Here is a 19,879-nt window from a genome sequence, read left to right on the forward strand (position 1 = left end):
CTCTTAACCGACCTTGCGATCTCCTTTTACATCCTCAAAGGAAAGGAGAGTTGGGGTGACCACTGGTTTCAATGGTTTTTTAAAACATTGAAGCCCCTGAGCTGGAGAGAATCGAGACTTCTTGAAGCTATCTTGCATCCCCTATGTTCCAGGGGCTGGATCATTTCCATGGATGCTGATAGACCAGCCACTTCGGGTGCTGCCCAGCCCAGCCTGTCGTCCAGGTCCGTTGTTGCCTGAACTATTTCTAGGCTTGGTTTTGCTTGACTGTGTCTGCTAATTCCATGAAGATACCTAGGACTGAATCTTGTCTAGGATATATGTTATCTTCTGTAACTTGGATCCTAGGTAGGAGGGGAGGGAGTGACTTACTGGAAGTTGCCAATAGACATCTTTCAGGTCTGACCAGACTGCAAACACCCCTTATTGAATAAGGTCCTTATGTTCAGAGGGATTAACATTCTGAACTTGCTGTTTTATTTGAACTTGGTGAGTGGCGACAAGTCCAGAATGACTCAGTCTTGAGTCCTTCTTGTGAACACCAAACAGCCTTCCCTGGAAATTGATGGACTCTGCTTTCCTTACCGCTGGTATGCTCTAGAGCTCTAAGGTATACTCTTCCAGGAGGGATTTGGAATGTAGGAAGAGTTGAGGAAACGATGGTGGAGGTATGTCTATTACCATCCTAGTCCCTTCTTGATTAGGCCTTGGACCCAAGGATCGAAGGTCCAGCGATCCTGAAGGAACCTCCCTCCTACCAGAAGAGTTTGTTTGCTTCGCATGATCAGAAGGATTACATATCTGATCGTTTGCCTGTAGTCATATATACCCTTAGGAAGCTACTAAAGGAACCTTCCATCAGGACATCATGGCTTGAGCCCCCCCAAAAATAATATATATATATATATATATATATATATATATATATATATATATATATATATATATATATATACAGTATATATATATATATTTATATATATATATGTATATATATATATATATATATATATATATATATATATATATATATATATACTGTATATATGAAAATATTCTTAATATTTATGTATATATATGTGTATAGGAATGTTGTAAGTTTTCTTTTCAGTGTTTGTGCTGTGCATGTGATACATATACGACATGACACTTGTGCAAGGCCAGGACACTTCCACTTCGTGGGGAACGACCTCTCCCCCTCTGGTCCATTGGTCTTCCCGTTGGCATATAACCGTTAACTCGGCTGCCACAGGGGAATCGTTATCGCCTGGACCCTCGTCATTTAACTGTTGTCTTTGCCTTTTCCCTTTTCCCACGGGAAACATGGATTACTGAGGGAAGGGAGTGTGGCCTCTCAGAGATTGACTATGGTCTTTCTCTTCTCAAAATCGTTCACCTTTCAACAACAGTGTACTAATGGGAAGAGCACCTTTCCCGTTCGCGGGTTAGGTTGCGCTTTCGATTGTTTGTGTCAATTATTTTAGTGAAATTATAATTGTAATTTTAACTTTTCAGCTTTTTCTCTTTGTGGAGCACTTTTCTTCGGAGGATCAGTGGTTCTCACTATTAGTGAATATTCTTAGCTGATTTAAATAATTGTAATTCTTGTTTTTATTACAGTTACTCCCCTCCCCCTTCTCCCGTGGATGTCGACTGGGGAAGGGAGGGCACAATACTAATTTTTATGTTGTTCCCTCGGTGGTCCTCTTCGGAGTTCCTCCCTAGGGAATTTTCTGTTACATAATTCATTTTATTTTTCCTCAGTTAGCTATGCAGTTTTCTTCGTTTGACTAAGAGTGCGGACGAAGCAGAGCTGTTCTGTTCATGCCTGGGGAATCTGCTGTCACTGCCGTCCCTCAGAGGATGTCATCATGGGCGTCATCCCTTAGAAATACGCCCGTGACAACATGATCAGCACTTCAGATCATCTTAGAACGCTACCAGGAGGTTCGCCTCTAGGGGTTGGACAACTTTCCCTTACGAGGGAAAGTTTCCTCCCCAGGTGTGAGGTTGTTTCTCCCTTCTGAAGGAGAACTTCCCGCATCTTGATAAATTCATCGTCTCCGACTGCTGTTGCTGCTTTCGCCTAGACTACTCTCCCCCCTTGCTGAATCTCTCTTCCTTCAGGGGCGGAGCATAGTCTTAGGCAAGTCTCTCCTGCGAAGTGTTCACCTCTCTTGTTCGCGAGAGGGGCTACTCATAGAAACTACTCTTCAGAGGATCGCTACTGTTGAAGGTCAGCTAGCTGATCCACCGGCCCTCATGGGGGTCATCCCTTCTCAGAAGTACGCCCGTGGCAACACCTGATCCGCACTTCATCTTCGAGGAACTAGTTCCGGCTACCCTTCCTCAGCGCTCTTATCAGATCATCTAAGAACACTACTAGGAGGTTCGCCTCCTGGGGTCGGACAATTCTCCTACTGCTGTTGCTATTTTTGCCTAGACTACGCTCCCCCCTTGCTGAGTCTCTCTTCCTTTGGGGGTGGAGTATAGTCTTAGGCAAATCTCTCCTGCGAAGTGATCACCTCCCGTTTGCGAGAGGGGCCACTTATAGAGACTCCTCTTCGGATGATTGCTACTGCTGAAGGTCAGCTTGCTGGTCCACCGGCCCTCATGGGCGTCATCTGTTCCTGGACCTTCTCCTGACGACACATTAGCTAGTCCCTGGACTCTTCTGTGGATTGTTCGCGATCTCCATTGGTGGATGTTCGCCCTTCCAAAGGGCACATACCAGTTCCTGATCGTCCTACCAGCTGACCTGGTGACGTGCTAGTGCAACCTCGCCACAGAGAGCAACATTTGCCAGCTCACCAGCCAACCAACGATCGCTGGCGCAACTTTGGACTCCTGCTCGCCCAACGATCTTCTGCGCCTGCGCGTGAACGATCTCCTGCGTGACAGCATTCTCCTGCGCACTTGCGCCAACGATCTCTGCACACCAGCGTTCGCCTGCACGCCAGCTCTCTCCTGCGCGCCATCCCTTCTGCTCGCGCCAGCAGTCTTCCGCACGAACGCGTCGGCACTCTCCTGCACTCTCCTACGTGCGGGTTCTCGCCCGCAATCACGTGCCCAAGCACCTGCGCTCCCTTCTGCGCATTCTAGGGAGACTGATCAAAACCCTACACAGTGCCTCACTGCACGCCAGCGCTCTCCTGTGCACTTGCGCTCTCAGATCCAGTGCTCGCCTGCGCACTTGTGCTCTCAGATCCAGCGCTCTCAAATGCGCCAGCGCTCACCTGCACACCAGCGCTTGCTTGCTCGCCAGCGCTGTAGTGGTTTGCGGACTGTGGCCAGAGGTAGCACCCGAACTGCCTAGTGTCCGAATGCCGACCACAACCCGATGTTCACTACACAACAAATATACAACGGTGGAATACCCAAAAAACCTAAGTAACAGGTCAAGAGAACAGAGCTCTGGGCACCACCCCTTGATTTATACTGAGCAAGGGGACCCAGCTTGAATCTTGTTGTTTATCATACCTTTCATTGGTCTAGCTGGATTAACATGTGAGTAAAGGTATAAGAACATTAGGTGAAAGGGATTATTATAAGTTACTTGAAAGATTAAAAAAACAGTGGCTGAGTAGGGGAACTCAGTGGTTTAAGGAACTGGGATGAGAGGCTGTATTCATAAAAGAAAGAATGAATTTATTTGTAACTATTCATCTGTCAATTCCAATAATCAGATTTAGGGCAAAATTAACATCCCTTTACATCAAGCGTCAGCAACAGGATAACAAGATAAACAAATTTTGAAAAAGAATAAAAAAATTATTCACATACTGGTCACTCACGTTTACTAAGCCATCTCAAACCAACCACCCATAAGAAATATATAAATCTGTGAGGCTACTGAACTACAATACTTTCCCCTGAATCACTACTGTCCTTTCAATATCCAGTTCACCACTAAACTGCAAAGTCACTTAAAATTATCAAACTCTAAACGGTAAGGCCGCATACGATGCCGTGCAGGTCTCTGCAGGCCCACATTAACAATGTCTCAAAAATTTTGTCAACAACACGAGCAATCGCCAATGGCCTTATAATACATTGGTTGTGGTGTTATTCAGTCAAACACATGATGGTACTTACAGTTCACAGGCAGTGAAAAATGAATACAGAGCAGACACACACACCACTACACACTGGTAACAGGCCATCAACCACATTCTTAATTGTTATGAGCAGTACTAGACAGATACTCTGTTCCTATATACTGTACATACAGTGGTCTTGAGTAAACTTCTCTTACAATTGGTAACTTCTGTCAACATAAATGTCTGCCGTATCTGTTCTTTTTTTCTTTTCTTGATGAAGGAACCTATTCTTGTACAGTACAGTACGTACTTCTATTGACTCAAACTCTGGTTACACATTCAAACCCTACAGAGAGTAGGGCGTGCTGCATAAACAAATGTTGTTAAGACAGTTGGTAGGACCAAACAAAAATATATACATACCCCTTAAACATATACATTATGCTTGCAAAACATTTAAACCTATTTAAGAAAAAATTGAAATCTTTACAGTGAATAAAAATGTTGTATTTGGAAATGCTTTGTATTTTTCCCAACTACAATGAATTTTTTCACATTCCTCCCCTCTAGATTTTTTTTTTGGTCCACTCAACATTGACTAGCAACAACGCTCTACACTACACCAACTCCATACATTCAAGTGAAAAAAAAATTTACCTTGCAAAAATAAATTCAGTAAAAAGGGTAGGATGATCAACTAAAGATTTAATTCATCATCCCTTCCTTCAGTTACATATCCCATATATCAATTTACATTCATAATTTTTGGTGCCCAGACCAGGGAAACACCAACCTTTAGAGATGGCATCATCCAGTAAACGCCGAAAGGCTAAGAAGAGCCTGAGCCGGGATGTGGCAAGTCTGGTCCAGATTGTCAGTGACCTGGCAACTCAGGTCAAGTCCCTGACACTTCAAGTGGCGGCCCTGAAGAGCGTGGAGCCGTCACCAACGTGCCACGTTGCCACTGGGGTCACAACCACAGTGACCACCAGTGTTCCATCTACGTCCCCTGCTTGGCCAAATTACAATGGTCTGGCAATTCCAGTGACTGGAGCAGAGCCACTGATTGGAGGTCTCCAGCCCCCTCCAGGGTTCACACCATTAATCCCCCCTGTACCAGGCTTTTGGGAGTCTCCTGTGCCAAGTGGACTGCTTGCTTCCTCACCTGTTCTGGCGACTAACTCTGTTAGTCTACCAGAGCCTGCAGCCAGTGGACTAGGGGAGCAGTTCCTGAATAATCCGGCTGAAGCCAGTAGGCCAGAAAAGGCTCCAGTAGCTACCGCTGAGGCAGTTCTTGCCCAGACAGGGGCTATCCCAAAGCAGAGACGCCAGGCCAAGGAAAGAGCCAGACCAGCCATACCCGAAATGACCATGTCCCAGGAGTCAACCAGCGACAATTCTGGCAGCGAGACTTCTGGTAGTGACACTTCCAGCTCCTGTCTCAGTGTCAGCTCAGAAGACACTGTCTCCACCGACCATGTCCAGTCCCTCCAGACAGAACGCAGTCTGTCTGATCTTATCAAGGTACTTGACTCCAGGAGGAACCCCAAGCCTGGAATCTTCCAGCTGGAAACTGGCCAGAGTTTTGCCCGATTCCTGAGGGATTTTGAGGCCTACTGTGCCAGTAAGTATACCGCAGGAAGCTCTGGTCGGTGGACTGTTGATCTCGGGAAATTTCTGAAGGGAGAAATTCATGAGGCGTTCTCAGCCATGGGGGGTCCCGAGATCTCATACCCCGACATGAAGGAACGCCTCCTCGACTGGTGCCGAGAAGCCCGAGAGAGGCGTGATGCCGGTAGAAAGGCCCGGTTCAGCAGTGCCACCTGTGGCGAGGGCGAACTGCTGAAAATCTACGCCGTCCGGTTAGCCTCCCTGTACAAGTCGGCCTATCCTCGGCGTAGTTTGGACCGGAGGGAGCTTAGGCGAAAGCTTCTAAGAACTGTTCCAAGCAAAGCTGTGAGTTGGCTGGAACTGTCTCTGGCCACCATTAATGTCTCTACTGGGCGTCAGGCCACTTGGCAGGATGTTTTACACCTGTTGAGTGTTCTCGACGAGGCATCCCGTCAGCGAAGCCAGAAGGCAGAGGATTTGGCCATCAGTCATGTGGGACAGTCATGGCACGGCTCGTATGCCGACAGGGTTGCCATGGCTGCTCCCAGCCGTTCACCTGGACCTGGCAGAGCGTATTCACGCACTCCTCCTCGACCTGTCCCCAGACCTGCACCTGTGGAAGTGCGCCTGCCACCATCGCGTACCCCGGATAGATCTCCTCAATTCCAGAGGAGGTACTGGTGCCGAAAACCAGGGCACTTTGTGGACGAGTGTCGCAGACGCCTCAACCTCTGCCTACGTTGTGGCTCGTCCAACCATCATGTGGCACAGTGTGGACGACAGGCGCCGGTTATGAACAGATCACCTGTCCAGAACACAGCTAATGCCTGCAGCCCTGGGAGGGAGACTACCTCTGTCCAGACTCCTTCAAGGTGGAGAGCAGTACCGGTGAATGCTACTCCGACCCCGTCGTCCTATTCTGGTTCAACCAGTAGCCGGGAGACCCGAAGTGGGAGCGAGTCCAGTGCTCCTTCTCGGACTGTGGGGAAGAAGAAGAAGAAGAAGAGCAAGAAGGCAAAGCCCAGGAAGTCAAGAACTGAGGAGTATCTTAGGGCTTTAAACACCAGGCCTTCGATGTAGAAGATGGGGCTACATCGAAGGTGGGTGTGAGTGCTAGGGTGCATGCTCCTAGTATTCCGGCGGCAGCCTCGGAAATCTCGATTTCCAAGGTTACCCCTCAACCTGAAGAAGTCATTGCACCTCCAATGGCTCTTTCAGGATTGGCCTGTGATAACCTGTCCTCGACACAGTCCAGAGCTTCTCCAACTGACTCCTCCAGGGAGAAAGCAGAAGCTGAGGCGGTATTGAAAACCCTTCGTAGGGTTAACCTGGCGCAGTTGGCTCCTGTACCACTCATGGTTGTCCCAGTGACCATGTCTGAGTTTCCATCGGGAGCGTTGGATGCTCTCATCGACTCCGGAGCTGAGGTCAACCTCCTGTCATCGAGAGTAGTACAGGATTACCAGCTGCAGATGGTACCCAACACCATTGGTCTGAAGGGTTTAGGGCAAACAGGACCTAAGACCCTAGGTACTGTACTGTTGACCCTTATACTGCATGGAATGACATTCGCCCCGGGTGTGTTCCATGTAGTGCCTTCAGGGACTATGGCTGAGCACGTAGTGCTTGGTTACCAGTTCTTGAGAGCAAATGGGGTGATAGTTGACAGAGCCCGAAATCGGCTGAGCGTTGGCAGTACTCCCCAAAAGCCTCTTTGGGAGTATTATGTCCCGATACGTGGAGCCTGTTGTCAGCAAGTGCTTTACGCACTTGAGGTCCACGCAGCCGATTCAATGAGGATTGCCAGTATTGAGCCAGTACTTGTTCCAGTTAGTGTTAACTTTCCTAAGGGACTTGACACGTCTTTTAGGTGCCCTGCTTGTCCGACCAACTGTTGGCCGGAAATGTATTATGATGGCGACATCATAACCCCTGGTCTGTCAAGGAAAGTTACAGCAATTCCTGGCATCCTTGAACTGAAAGACAGGAAAGCCTCAGTTTTAGTCAAGGGTTTATCTGAAGAAACTGCCAAGATCAAGAAGGGCGATCTCTTGGGGAAGGTGTTCACCATGGCAATGGTGGATGCTCCTCTATCCTGCCTGATAGCACAGGAGTGTGACCTGACTCCTGAACCGAGCGTATTGGAAGAGATAGACAATCTGTCTATCTCCGAAGAACTGGACTCTTCTCAGAAGGACCAGTTTTGTCAAATGCTTCGACGTCATCTTCCAATTATCAGTACTGGTGATGATGATGTGGGAGAGTGCTCAAGCACACCAATACGCATCCACCTGTATGACGAGACGCCCATTTATCAGAGAGTTCGACGGTTTGCCAAACCCATTGCTGACGCCATCGAGGAACAGTGCAAGGAGTTGCATGAACTGGGTATTATTGAACCCAGCATCTCTCCTTGGTCTTCACCCATTGTTCCAGTCCAAAAAAAGGACAATAGTATACGCTTGTGTGTGGACTACCGTAGACTGAATAAGGTGACTGTCTCTGATAAGTTCCCGATGCCTAACATGGCCGACTCTGTATTTGGACTTCAAGGAGTCAAATACTTTACAACCCTTGACCTGGTTCGTGGATACTACCAGTTACCGTTGGCAGAGGACAGTAAGGAATACACGGCTTTCTCTACCGCCTTTGGACACTGGCAGTTCAGACGCTTATCGTTTGGACTGAAAAATGCACCTGCAGTGTTCCAGAGAGAAATGCAGAGTATTCTCCAAGAGTTCCTGAAAGCCAAGGTGGTTGTCTACATTGACGACATATTGATACTTAGGTCTTCTTTCGAGGAACACCTGAAACTGGTAGAACGAGTTTTGGCTACTCTCCAGAAGCACGGACTCAAGATTAAACTCGGGAAGTGTTCTTGGGTTCAAGCCGAGGTCCAGTATCTTGGTCATCTGGTTGGACGTTCTGGTATGCTTAAGTTACCAGAATACATCCAGAAAGTGGAAGACTTCCCTAAACCGACCACTGTGCGTGAGCTACGGGGATTCCTGGGACTGGTCAACTTCCAACGGAAGTTTATCCCCATGTGCTCACAGATAGCCAAACCATTATCTGCGAAGACTGGAGGACGAAAATCTCAAGGAACTAGGAAACTGAAGTGAACTGCAGAAATGGACAGTGCCTTTATGCGCTTGAAGGAACTGATCAAAGAGGACATTATGTTGTCATACCCTGACTACTCCGCTGATGCTAAACCCTTGGAGTTGTTTGTTGATGCTTCGGGTGAAGGTGCTGGTGCTTGTCTGTGCCAGGAGTCCTTGGAGCATCCAGGGGAGCGTCGGGTTATAGCGTACGATTCTATGACTTTCCTTCACAGCGCTCTTCTGCTGGCTCAGATCCAGCGCTCTCCTGAGCAGTTGCGCTCTCAGATCCAATGCTCGCCAATGCACCAGCTTTTGCCATAGAGCCAACGCTTGCCTGCTCTCCAGCGCTCTTCTGCGCATTCACCAAAAATTGCGCTCCAGCAGAAACTGAGCACCAGCATTATCCTGTGCGCCATCGCTCCAGTACTCTCCTGCACACTCGCGCAATAGGCAAAAAGAATGAAAACTTTTTGACAGGTTACCATTGCCCCATTCCTCTCCCCGCAAACGCATAACAGCATGGCCGCCGGGAAAAGAAGGAAGAGGCTTAACAGAAGGGTTCAAGATCCCGAAGATTCCATCTTCCGAGGGGAATCAAACGCATTTACCATCGATCGAGACTCCTCACAGGGAACCGTTGGTCCCTTTCTCTTCAGGAGTTTTTCTTGACAGTACCACCATCAGCAAAAACGATCCGAACATTGCAAATGGCTTATCATTAGCTCGCAAATCTCTAATTACCAATGAGAAATCATCAACCGACTTATTACTAGATCACTGTTTGCTGATCGCTAGCTCTCTGATCACCAGATCGCCAATTGCTAGCTCATCTCTGTGATCATTGACCTCTAGTCTCTCCAGTTGCTAACGATCTCCGATTGCTAACGTGCCAGTTGCTGATTGCTAGTCAATAACCAATCATCAGCTTGCTGATCACTAGATTGCCGATGGGAAGCTCATCCTTCTTCGATCATCGACCTCAGCTCGCTGATCTCTGGCCAGCCAATTGGTAGCTTGCTGATCTCTGACCAGCCAATTGGTAGCTTGCTGATCTCTGACCAGCCAATTGGTAGCTTGCTGATCTCTGACTAGCCAATCGTCAGCTTGCTGATCTTTAGCTCACCGATCACTGGTCTGCGATCGATGATCGATCGCTGATCATCAATGGCTCACCATCACCAACTGACTATCATTAAACCATTCTGCTGTCTCTCAGGGCTCTCCAAGCAGATTACCAACTCATTAATCGCCAACTTTCCTTGGCTGAGTGACCAGACAGCCTTCATCTACCTGTCAGTTACCATCTTCGGCTCACAGATCGCCAGTTCACCGATCACCGGCAATTCGCCGTTCACCAGTAGTTCGTGACTCGGACTTACTAGTCAACCTCTGCCCGTGGTTCCCTAGATCAGAAGGCATACAACACAGTTCTCGCTACTCGCCGTTCGACATCACACCAATCCACTAAAGTGATTGGCAAACGATCGACAACCCTCATCAGCGGCTTGTCGACAGGTGACTACTTGTCTACTTGTGAGCACTCTCCAACTGCACAGTAACCACGATACCCAGTCGTTAACCATTGATTTACATTCGCCTGACTGATGCTGCTCTGGGGAATAGCATCAATTCCATCAGGGCGCATGGTAGGGTTAAGGGTTGCCTTACTTTTATCAGTTGAAGGAGTTCTCTCCCAGGGAAAATTCCTTACAAAGGGTGTCGCATCCCATCCTTTACGCCACGAATCAAGACCCCAGCATCAACAATCTCCTATGCGAAAGGATCCGCAAGGAGCTGTCGCCTTTGGTTGATGTCCACACCATGTTGGAGTTCGGACAAGGGCTAAGACCATAGGTCTTCATTTGCACGCTGAACCTAAAGGACGCATACTTCCAGGCCCAAACCATCCATCTTCTTGGAAGGATTGAAGATTCAGTCTAGACAAACAAGAAACACCACTTCAGGGCAGTGTGCTTCGGTCTTTCCACAGCAGCCATTCCGATCTCACAGGATCGGCTTCTGTCTCCTCCGTTTCTGGACGGCTGACTGACCTTAGCAGACTCGGTGGCATCTTTGCATGAGCACCGAAACTTCTGACGTCTTTTTACCAAGATCTGGGGATCAAGGTAAACCTTGGAAGTCTTCCCTACTTCTCTCTCAGAAGAATGGTGTATCTGGGAATGATTCTAGACACCAATCTCCACAAAACCTTCTCATCAAAGACAGGCGTACAAAAGTCACAAGACCCTTTCTCAAAATGAGAAGAACTCCCAGCCCAGAGTGACTTGAGTCTGATTGGAATCAGGCCTTCGATTCCCAAGACATTCTGACCATCATGGGACCAGAAGTTTGGACAAACCTCAAGGGATGGGTGTCAGTCGAGAATCTACGGAGTAGTATAACCTTCTCATCCTTCCCCACCCCTCGGGCTTGATGCTGTGCTTAGACATATCAAAAGAAGGGAGGAGGGATCTTAGTGCTGCACCACACGACCTCAGCCCTCTGGACAGAGTCCAAAAGTACCTTCACTTAAATCTCTTAAGAGATAAAGGCCAACTTTCCAGTCCTTCAACAGCCTCATCAGTTCCTAACGGGCCACTCAGCTCAGTGATGTGATGAGCAACAACACCACACAGCACATAGAGGCTCACATCAACAAGCAAGAAGAACTTGCTCGCAGCCTCTTTTCATCTAACAGCATAAATACTAAGATGGGCCAAAGTCCTTTCGGTACCAGTATCAGCCCGCTTCATTCCAGACTAGAGGAATGTGATCGCCTACCATCTGTGCTCAGCATCTCAGATAAGGTGTACCAAATGGTCTTTGGATCGCCTAGTAGCCGACTAAGTCCCAAATTTACGTAGTCCTCCAACTAGGGATCTGTTCGCAAAACCCCTGAACCTCAAGCTTCTGCTGCTCCCCAGTCCTAGACCCCCAAGGCTCTCCGGCAAGAAGCTTGCCAACAACGGTGGGTACAACAACGACGTTTACGTCTCGTCCCTGTTTTGTCTGGAGAAGGGTACTCGAGAAGGCTAGAACATCAGTCAGCCTCTCAAAGGCTCTCATAGCTCCACTATGGCATTACACTGAATGGTTTCCAAACCTTCTGCAGGTCCTGATAGAACCTCCAAGAGAACCCTCCCCACGTCACAGACAACCACACTTCGACATCTACAACAAGTTATAGGTTTGCTATGATTGTATACCTGGAGACTACCCAGTACCCCCTCTCTCACAGAGGCTTTTCACAATAAATTGTGAAGAGGTTGTCTAGATATCTGAGGAATTCCTCAGTATCAGTCTACCAGGCAAAGTATAACATCTTCTGTGGTTGGTGTCATGGGAAAGTATATCTCTCCACTCGATACCTCTATTCCAGCAATAGCGGAATCCTCGAGTACTATGGAAGAGGAAAAGACTCCCCTTTTCAATTTCAACAGGTAGAGACGATCAATCAACCTTGAGCCTCGCCTTCAAACTGAAAGGAAGGGACATTCCCTCATCGCTAGATCTTAACTAACTCATGCGGACTTACAACTTGCCTTTTCCTAGTCGGAATTGAGACCTCCCTCTTGGAACATGGTTCAAGTTCTCCGGTCTCTAAGGAGACCTCCTTACATTCCATTTCACCAGGCAACAAATTTTCACTTGGTTTAGATGACAGTGTTCTTACATACTTTGAAAGTGGCCAAACGAGTCAAGGAACTTCATGGTCTCTCTTTCGACATCGCCCATTAATGAGAAGGGTGAAAGGTAACGTTCAGTTTTGTCCCCGAGTATGTTGCCAGACACAGTCTCCAGAGGTGAAGGATCCTACACAAGTCTCCATTCAGTAACTGACGATCCAGATCATCTGTTACTGTACCCGGGTTAAGGTATGAGGTTTTACCTCAAGAGAACAGCAACAGCCCACTGAGGTCCCTTCTCTTGTCGTCAGCACTGGGAGAGACACGAGGAGGATCACCAAAACATCATCTCTGCTGGATTCACAGTGTCATCAATTGCGCCCTGAATCCAGATTGTCATCCAACATGTCGACTCACGATGAGAGGGGCATAGCTATGCCCCTGGCCCCTCTAAGCAGATTACTCTGTGATGCAGGTTTTACAAGCAAGGGTGTGAATGCTCCAGGTGACTTTCACAACCTTTCTCCTGCAAGACGTGACCCACAAGAACTCGATACAATCTCTATTGGTCCTGTGGTGGCTGCACAATAGCTGGTTGTATACCTCAAACTCCTTGAACAAGTAGCAGAAGGTTGAGGGCACTCTTACCCTGTTTTAGTCTGCGTGAATGAAAAGATTTGACTGGCTCTTATTCTTTTCTTCGTCCTCCCTTCTCTTGGGTCAAACAGCATCCTGGGTTCTCTGCATAAGCTGACCTCAAACCACTGCAGGTAAACCATGGTCCCTTGTGTACCTAGTATTAAGCTAATACTGTTGCGTCCCCATACTCTGGCGATGTGGTATGGGGAAAGTCTTGGTTACAACAGTTTTTTCCCACAAAAAGAATCGGAATAACCTTACCTAGACAGTCACACTTCTAAATATCCCAACACACAGCTTGCGTAGACCGCGGACCTCGCGTAGCAAGGTTTTAGCAAGGTGCAGGGACTCATTGTTTTGAATACTAACATACTGAGCTAAGGAGCCCCCGGGTAAAGCCAAAAGCCAGATTGTCAAGGACGTCCACCCTTCCTAATGGGTGAGTCACCCCTAGATAAATAGCCTAGGTTAGTATTCCAGTTACGGAACAAATGACAAATTCGTAGATAATTTGTATTTTTCCTAACGATACAAACCTTAAGTATTTATACAAACTTGTCTGCCAGCCTTATCCCCCTTGAAGTCCTACCTCCAAGCAAAGTGAGCTAAATCACCAGTGTGTAAGTGGGAGCGGTAGCAAGCTACCCCCCTACCCCCCTCTAACTAGCGGTGTGGGTAGTTAACCCTCGCTAAATTTTAATGGCTCGTCATTTCAGCTTCGCAAAAAGTAATACCCCTAAATAAATAGCTAAGGTTTGTATCTTTAGGAAAAATACAATTTTATGAATACTGTAGTACTTACCCGGCAGTTGTATATATATAGCTTAAGTCTCTGACTTTCGGCAGAATTTATTAAAAAATCGCGGCAACCACCTTGTGGTGGTTGTGCGGTTAGGTGGTTAACAACCCTTACAGGGTGGTACCTGGAATCATTCCCATTTTCTGTTCCTCAGATCATCTCTGCCGGCCGGATCGACAACATCGTTGGTCCGCCATTAAGAGTTTTTCGAATCGCTTTCCCTTCATCGCTGTTTTGGACTTCGTTTGGTGAAGTACACTGATTTGGGGAATTGGCAGTCATGTTTTGTTATTATTATTGTACTATTTGCTTTGTTTATCATAAGTGAAAAACTTCATATTCGTGTATGTGCAAGTGTTGTATGCAAGGTGAGGTTACCGAAAGTGTCGGTTGACCCTCACACAGTTTGTATGGGTTGCAGGGGGTTTGAATTGAATGTGCCCTAGATAATAGGTGCAAGGAATGCGAGGGTTTAAATGAAGATGATTGGTTAGCTATGAAGCGCTATGTGCGCAAACTAGAACTCGATAGAGTTAGGAGAGCTAAATCAAAGTCAAAGTCTGCTAGTGAAGCTAGTTTAGATTTTTCTATTGACCATTTATTTGTTTCCTCTTTGGAAGTTGTTCCTTCCACTGAGGTAGTAACTCCTGCCCCTTCTACAGGATCTGCGCCTGCGGATGACCCTCGGTATGCCAGGATGGCTGCTGAGTTGGAGGCCATTAAAGCACAACTTGCGGCCTTTAAAGGTAAGGGTGAAAGTAGTATTAGTGCTTGTGAAAGTGCAGTGGAGGTGGCAGCTGATCGAACCTGTCATACCCTTAGGTCTAGACCTCTACCAAGCTCCCAGGACCAAGGGAGAAGGTACGTCGACAGCCGAAAGGTGATGAGAGGTGCTTATCCTCGGTCAGTCGTCTCCTCAGACAGTCCTGTTGCGACCTCCCAGGCTGCTCTTGACCACCATAGAAAAGGCATGTCGGATACGTTATTGTCTTCACCTGATCCTTTTCCCAGACGCAAATGGCTATACGAATCGTCAAGACTGACGAAGAGAAGGTGGGACCGGGATGTGCAGTCTCGCTCTCCCTCTCCCGGTTCAAGTAGCCAAGAACCTGAACCTTCTGAGGACAACTTCGATGTTGTTCCTGCTAAGAGGACGAAACCGAGAGTCCTTAGCCCAGTTAAGCCTGCTAAAATTCCTGCTTCTGCTACCAGCGCTCCCAAACAGCCGCCTCCTTCGGAACCGCGAGAACCAGTAGAAGTCGCTAAAGCTTTCATGGCTGTTTTGTAGGAACAGCTTTCATCGCTAGTGCAAGCTTTCAGCCGCCCTCCTTCCCAGTCTGACAGACGTAAGGATGTCTCTTTGCCGGTTAAGAGATCGTCTTCTAGGAGGAAACGTAGTGGCTCTCCAAGGGAACCTCTACGCACTTCATCGGCCGTACGACACCGCGCACCCTCTTCATCGGCTCGACGCCAGGACGTTACTTCCTCTCGCTCTCGGTGCCAGGACGATACTGCCTCTCGCCCTCGGCGCCAGGACGATTCCGCCTCGAGATTTAGGCAGCAGGACAAATGCAGCCTGCCTTATCAGGACGAATGCAGCCTGCCTTATCAGGACGATACCGCTTCTCGTCAACAGGACGATACCTCTTCTCGCCACCAGGACGATAGCAGCGCTCGGCGCCAGGACGCTTCCTTCTCTAGGCGCCAGGACGACACCTACGCTCGGCGCCAGGACGCAGGCAGCTCTCGGTGCCAGGCTGCTTGCAGCTCCCTTCTTCAAGATTTAGACCCTGATCAGGACCTTGATGATGTATCGGAAGAGGAAGAGAAACCTACCGACTCTGCTAGGGACTATAAGGTTCTGTCTCGCTCCCTTTTGGAACTATATGGGGAAGAATTCCAACCTTTGGCTCCTCGTTCTCCTCAGTCACAATTCACCAGGAAGAAGGCTACGAAGCATTTGGCCTTCATCAAAATGAAGCTTTCAATTTCTGCCAGGAAAGCGCTCGCTAAGGTGGGTGATTGGATGAAGGAGCGGAGGCAAGCGGTCAAGACCACCTTTTCTTTCTCTCCATCTCGACTCGCTTCCAAGGCTGGTATGTAGTATGAGACGGGGGAACCATTGGGTCTAGGAGTGCCTGCCTCCCAAGGTGACTTCTCTGGTCTTGTGGACTCAGCAAGAAGACATGCTCTGAACTCTGCCAAGGTGATGTGGTCCATGTAGGAACTTGATTACCTCGTCATGGGAATTTTCAGGGTTTTCTAGGTTTTTAGCTTCCTGGATTGGTATCTCGGGACTCTGGCCAGGAAGACAGAACTTCTGGAAGGCACAAAGGATCTGACGAATATCATGTCCTGCATGGACAAAGCTCTAAGGGATGGGGCTAATGAGTTGGCTTCCCTTTTCTCAGCAGGGGTCTTGAAGAAGAGGGCCCTGTTGTGCTCCTTCACCTCTAGGTCGGTGACTTGCCCAGAAGTTGGAACTGCTTTACGCCCCTCTTTCACACCATCTCTTTCCCGAAGCTCTGGTCAGAGATATCTCCCTTTCTCTGGCACAAAGGGCTACTTAGGACCTTTTATCTCGGTCTGCTAGAAAGCCTTTGCCTATCGCTCCTGCTCCTCTGAAGAAGGAAGAGAGAAAGTTCCAGCAGCCCTTTCGGAGTAGGACTTCCTCGAGAGCGGATTTCAGGGGGAGAAGACATGAGTCAGGGCCAAGGACCAGCAGAGGTTTGTTTAGGCCCCGATCCAAGAAATGATATGGAAGTCCTCCAGACAACAGTAGGGGCAAGACTGTCATGTTTTTGGCAGTCTTGGAAGAGGAGAGGGGCGGACACCTGGTCCCTCATGGTCATCAAGGAAGGTTACAAGATCCCCTTTTTAAAGAAGCCTCCTCTCTCAGATACTCCCCTAGCCTTAGTGGCGCAGTACGCCAACGCGGGGAAACAAGAGGTTCTTCTGAAACTAGTCGACCAGATGTTAGTCAAGGGAGCAATAGAGCCAGTTTGGGACCTTGCCTCCCCAGGCTTTTACAATCACCGGTTTCTGGTTCCCAAGAACTCGGGTGGATGGAGACCAGTCTTAGATGTCAGCTCTCTGAACGCCTTCGTGGAGGAAACAAAGTTCTCCATGGAGACGACTCAGTCCGTGCTGGCAGCAGTTCGTCCAGGCGACTGGATGGTATCTCTCGACCTGCAGGACGCTTATTTTCATGTCCCCATTCATCCGACTTCAAGGAAATATCTGAGATTTGTGATTCAGGGCAAGTGCTTTCAATTCAGGGCACTTTGCTTCGGTCTCAGCACGGCTCCTCAAGTTTTCACCAGGCTAATGGCGAACGTGGCAGGCTGGTTACATCAGGAGGGGATAAGGGTATCCTTTTATCTGGACGACTGGTTGATCCGATCACAGTCGAAAGAAAAATGTCTGGAGGACCTACAGAAGACATATACGATGACTCAGGACCTGGGACTCATCATCAACAGTGAGAAGTCTCACACCGAGCCGAATCAGACTATTCAATATTTGGGGATAGTTCTGATTTCAGTTCTTTTTCAGGCTTCTCCCTCCCAGGAAAGGCAGACCAGGTGCCTAGAGAAAGTCAGAGAATTTTTAAAGAAGCAGGAATGCTCAGCGAAGGAGTGGATGAGTTTGCTGGGAACTCTATCTTCCGTAGAGCAGTTTGTCTCGTTGGGGAGACTGCACCTAAGACCTCTGCAACACTTCCTTGCAAAGGTATTGAATAGGAAGACCCAGGAGGACTTCTTTTCTTTTCCTATTCCGACAGAGATCAAGGATCTTTTGATGTGGTGGCTGGACCCAGCTCTGTTAGGAGAAGGGATCTCCTTGTACAAGAAGAACCCTGACCTAGTGTTATTCTCAGACGCGCCGGAGTCAGGCTGGGGAGCAACACTAGGGAACAAGGAGGTCTCAGGCGTTTGGGAAGGAAGTCAGGTCAGTTGGCATATCAACATGAAGGAGTTGATGGCCATTCTGTTTGGGCTAAAGGCCTTCGAAACCTCGGTGTCAGGGAAGACTGTGGAGATCAACTTAGACAACACCACGGCTCTCGCGTACATCAGGAAACAAGGGGGAACTCACTCACTCCTGTCTGTTCAGAACAGCAAGAGAGCTTCTTCTTTGGGCGAGCGAGAACAGGACTCAGCTGTTGACGAGGTTTGTTCAAGGGCAAAGAAACATCAGGGCAGACATGCTCAGCAGGAAGGGACAAGTTCTTCCCACAGAGTGGACTCTCAACCCGCAAGTCTGTCAGAGCCTCTGGAAGTTGTGGGGCAGACCTGTAATAGACCTTTTCGCCTCCAACTTGAACAAAAGGATCCCCAACTACTGCTCCTTAGTCCCGGACGAGGAAGCGGTAGCAGTGGACGCCTTCTTGATGGATTGGATGAGGATGGACATGTATGCGTTTCCCCCATTCAAGATCATCAATCTGATCGTCAGGAAATTCGCTCTCCTCGATTCGGGACGAATGATCCTAGTGGCTCCATTCTGGCCTGCAAGGGAATGGTTCACGGAAGTGGTGGGCATGCTGATGGACTTCCCAAGAAGACTCCTGGCAAGTCCAGACCTTCTCAGACAGCCCCACTTCGAGAGGTATCATCAAAACCCCCTCGCTCTCAAACTGACTGCCTTCAGACTTTCGAGAAGCTTGTCAGATCTCGAGGCTTTTCGGCACAAGCGGCGAAGGCTATTGCCAGAGCAAGGAGGATCTCTTCACAAAGAGTCTACCAATCTAAGTGGGAGACCTTTAGAGCTTGGCTGTATCTACCATCAAAGGATACAGGAGTATGCTCTCGACCGTCTTTAGGCATAGAGGCCTTGAGTTGTCCCAAAATAAAGATTTGTAGGACCTCATTAGGTCTTTTGAGACGACGAAACAGTTACAATTAAGACCCCCATCTTGGAACCTGGATGTGGTATTTAAGTTTCTGTGCTCCAAGAAATTTGAACCTATCTCGCAAGCCTCTCTTCGAGATCCAACGAAGAAAACCCTCTTCCTTATGACTAGTGACTGCCAAAAGGGTCAGCGAGGTCCAGGCAATTGAGAAGCGGGTAGGCTTCAATCAAAATGGAGCGGTTTGTGACTTAAGGTTCGACTTTCTTGCCAAGAACGAGAACCCTTCGAAACCCTGGCCTAGGACGTTTGAGGTCCCTAACCTCACGAACCTAGTGGGTCAAGAGCAGGAAAGACTCCTCTGCCCAGTTAGGTCCCTCAAAGCTTATTTGGCTCACTCTAAGAACGTGAGAGGTGCATCCAGCTTGTTATGGTGTTCAGTGAAGGATCCACAAAAACCCCTGTCAAAGAATGCTTTGTCCTTTTTCCTGAGGGAAACTATTAGGGAAGCCCACCTCTTATGTGAGGAGGAACACTTCGCCCTGTTGAAAGTACGAGCTCACGAAGTGAGAGCTATTGCTACCTCACTGGCATATCAGAAAAATATGTCAGTTAGGCAAATCATGGACGTAACGTTCTGGAGGAGCAACTCTGTCTTCGCTTCTCATTACCTCAGAGAGGTGAAAGTAGACTATGGCAATTGTTATACCTTGGGCCCATACGTAGCTGCGGCTTCTGTATTAGGCAAAGGAGTTACTACCCCCACTCAACCTTAGTTTGTATGCATGTATGAGGGTTTGTGTTTTTATGGTTAGATAGATAGTTTATATCTATTCTGCAAGGTTAGGTGGTTAGTTTTAGTAAGGTTGCAGGTTTTTATTATATGGGGCAAAGGTAGTTTCTGAAGTCTAGTCAAGTTGTTGGTCTTACCCCTTTGACAGACTCGATTGAGTTGTTTGCAGCATAGCAGGTCTACTCCTGGCTGAACACTCCTAAGGGAAAGCGACTCTAGAGGCAGTAACCTTTGAAGTCAGCTACCTTAGCAGGTAAGGAATCAAGGTGTTTTTTCTCCTACAACTCTTTTGTTGTTTCCCCAACGATGTTTACTGTCTGTTTCCCTCCTCCAAATGTGTGAATCAGCTATATATATATATAACTGCCAGGTAAGTACTATTCATAAAAATGGAGTTTTTATGATAAAACAAAGT

General features: G+C 48.0%; 1 protein-coding gene across 5 annotated transcripts in view; it reads left to right on the top strand.

Annotated features, from left to right (window-relative positions):
- Positions 1 to 19,879, top strand: part of Hsf (Heat shock factor) — a 562,710-nt gene that overhangs the window by 49,170 nt on the left and 493,661 nt on the right. The window lies entirely within an intron of this gene.

Source organism: Palaemon carinicauda, chromosome 1 (genome assembly GCF_036898095.1).
Source record: "Palaemon carinicauda isolate YSFRI2023 chromosome 1, ASM3689809v2, whole genome shotgun sequence".
Classification (NCBI taxonomy): domain Eukaryota; kingdom Metazoa; phylum Arthropoda; class Malacostraca; order Decapoda; family Palaemonidae; genus Palaemon; species Palaemon carinicauda.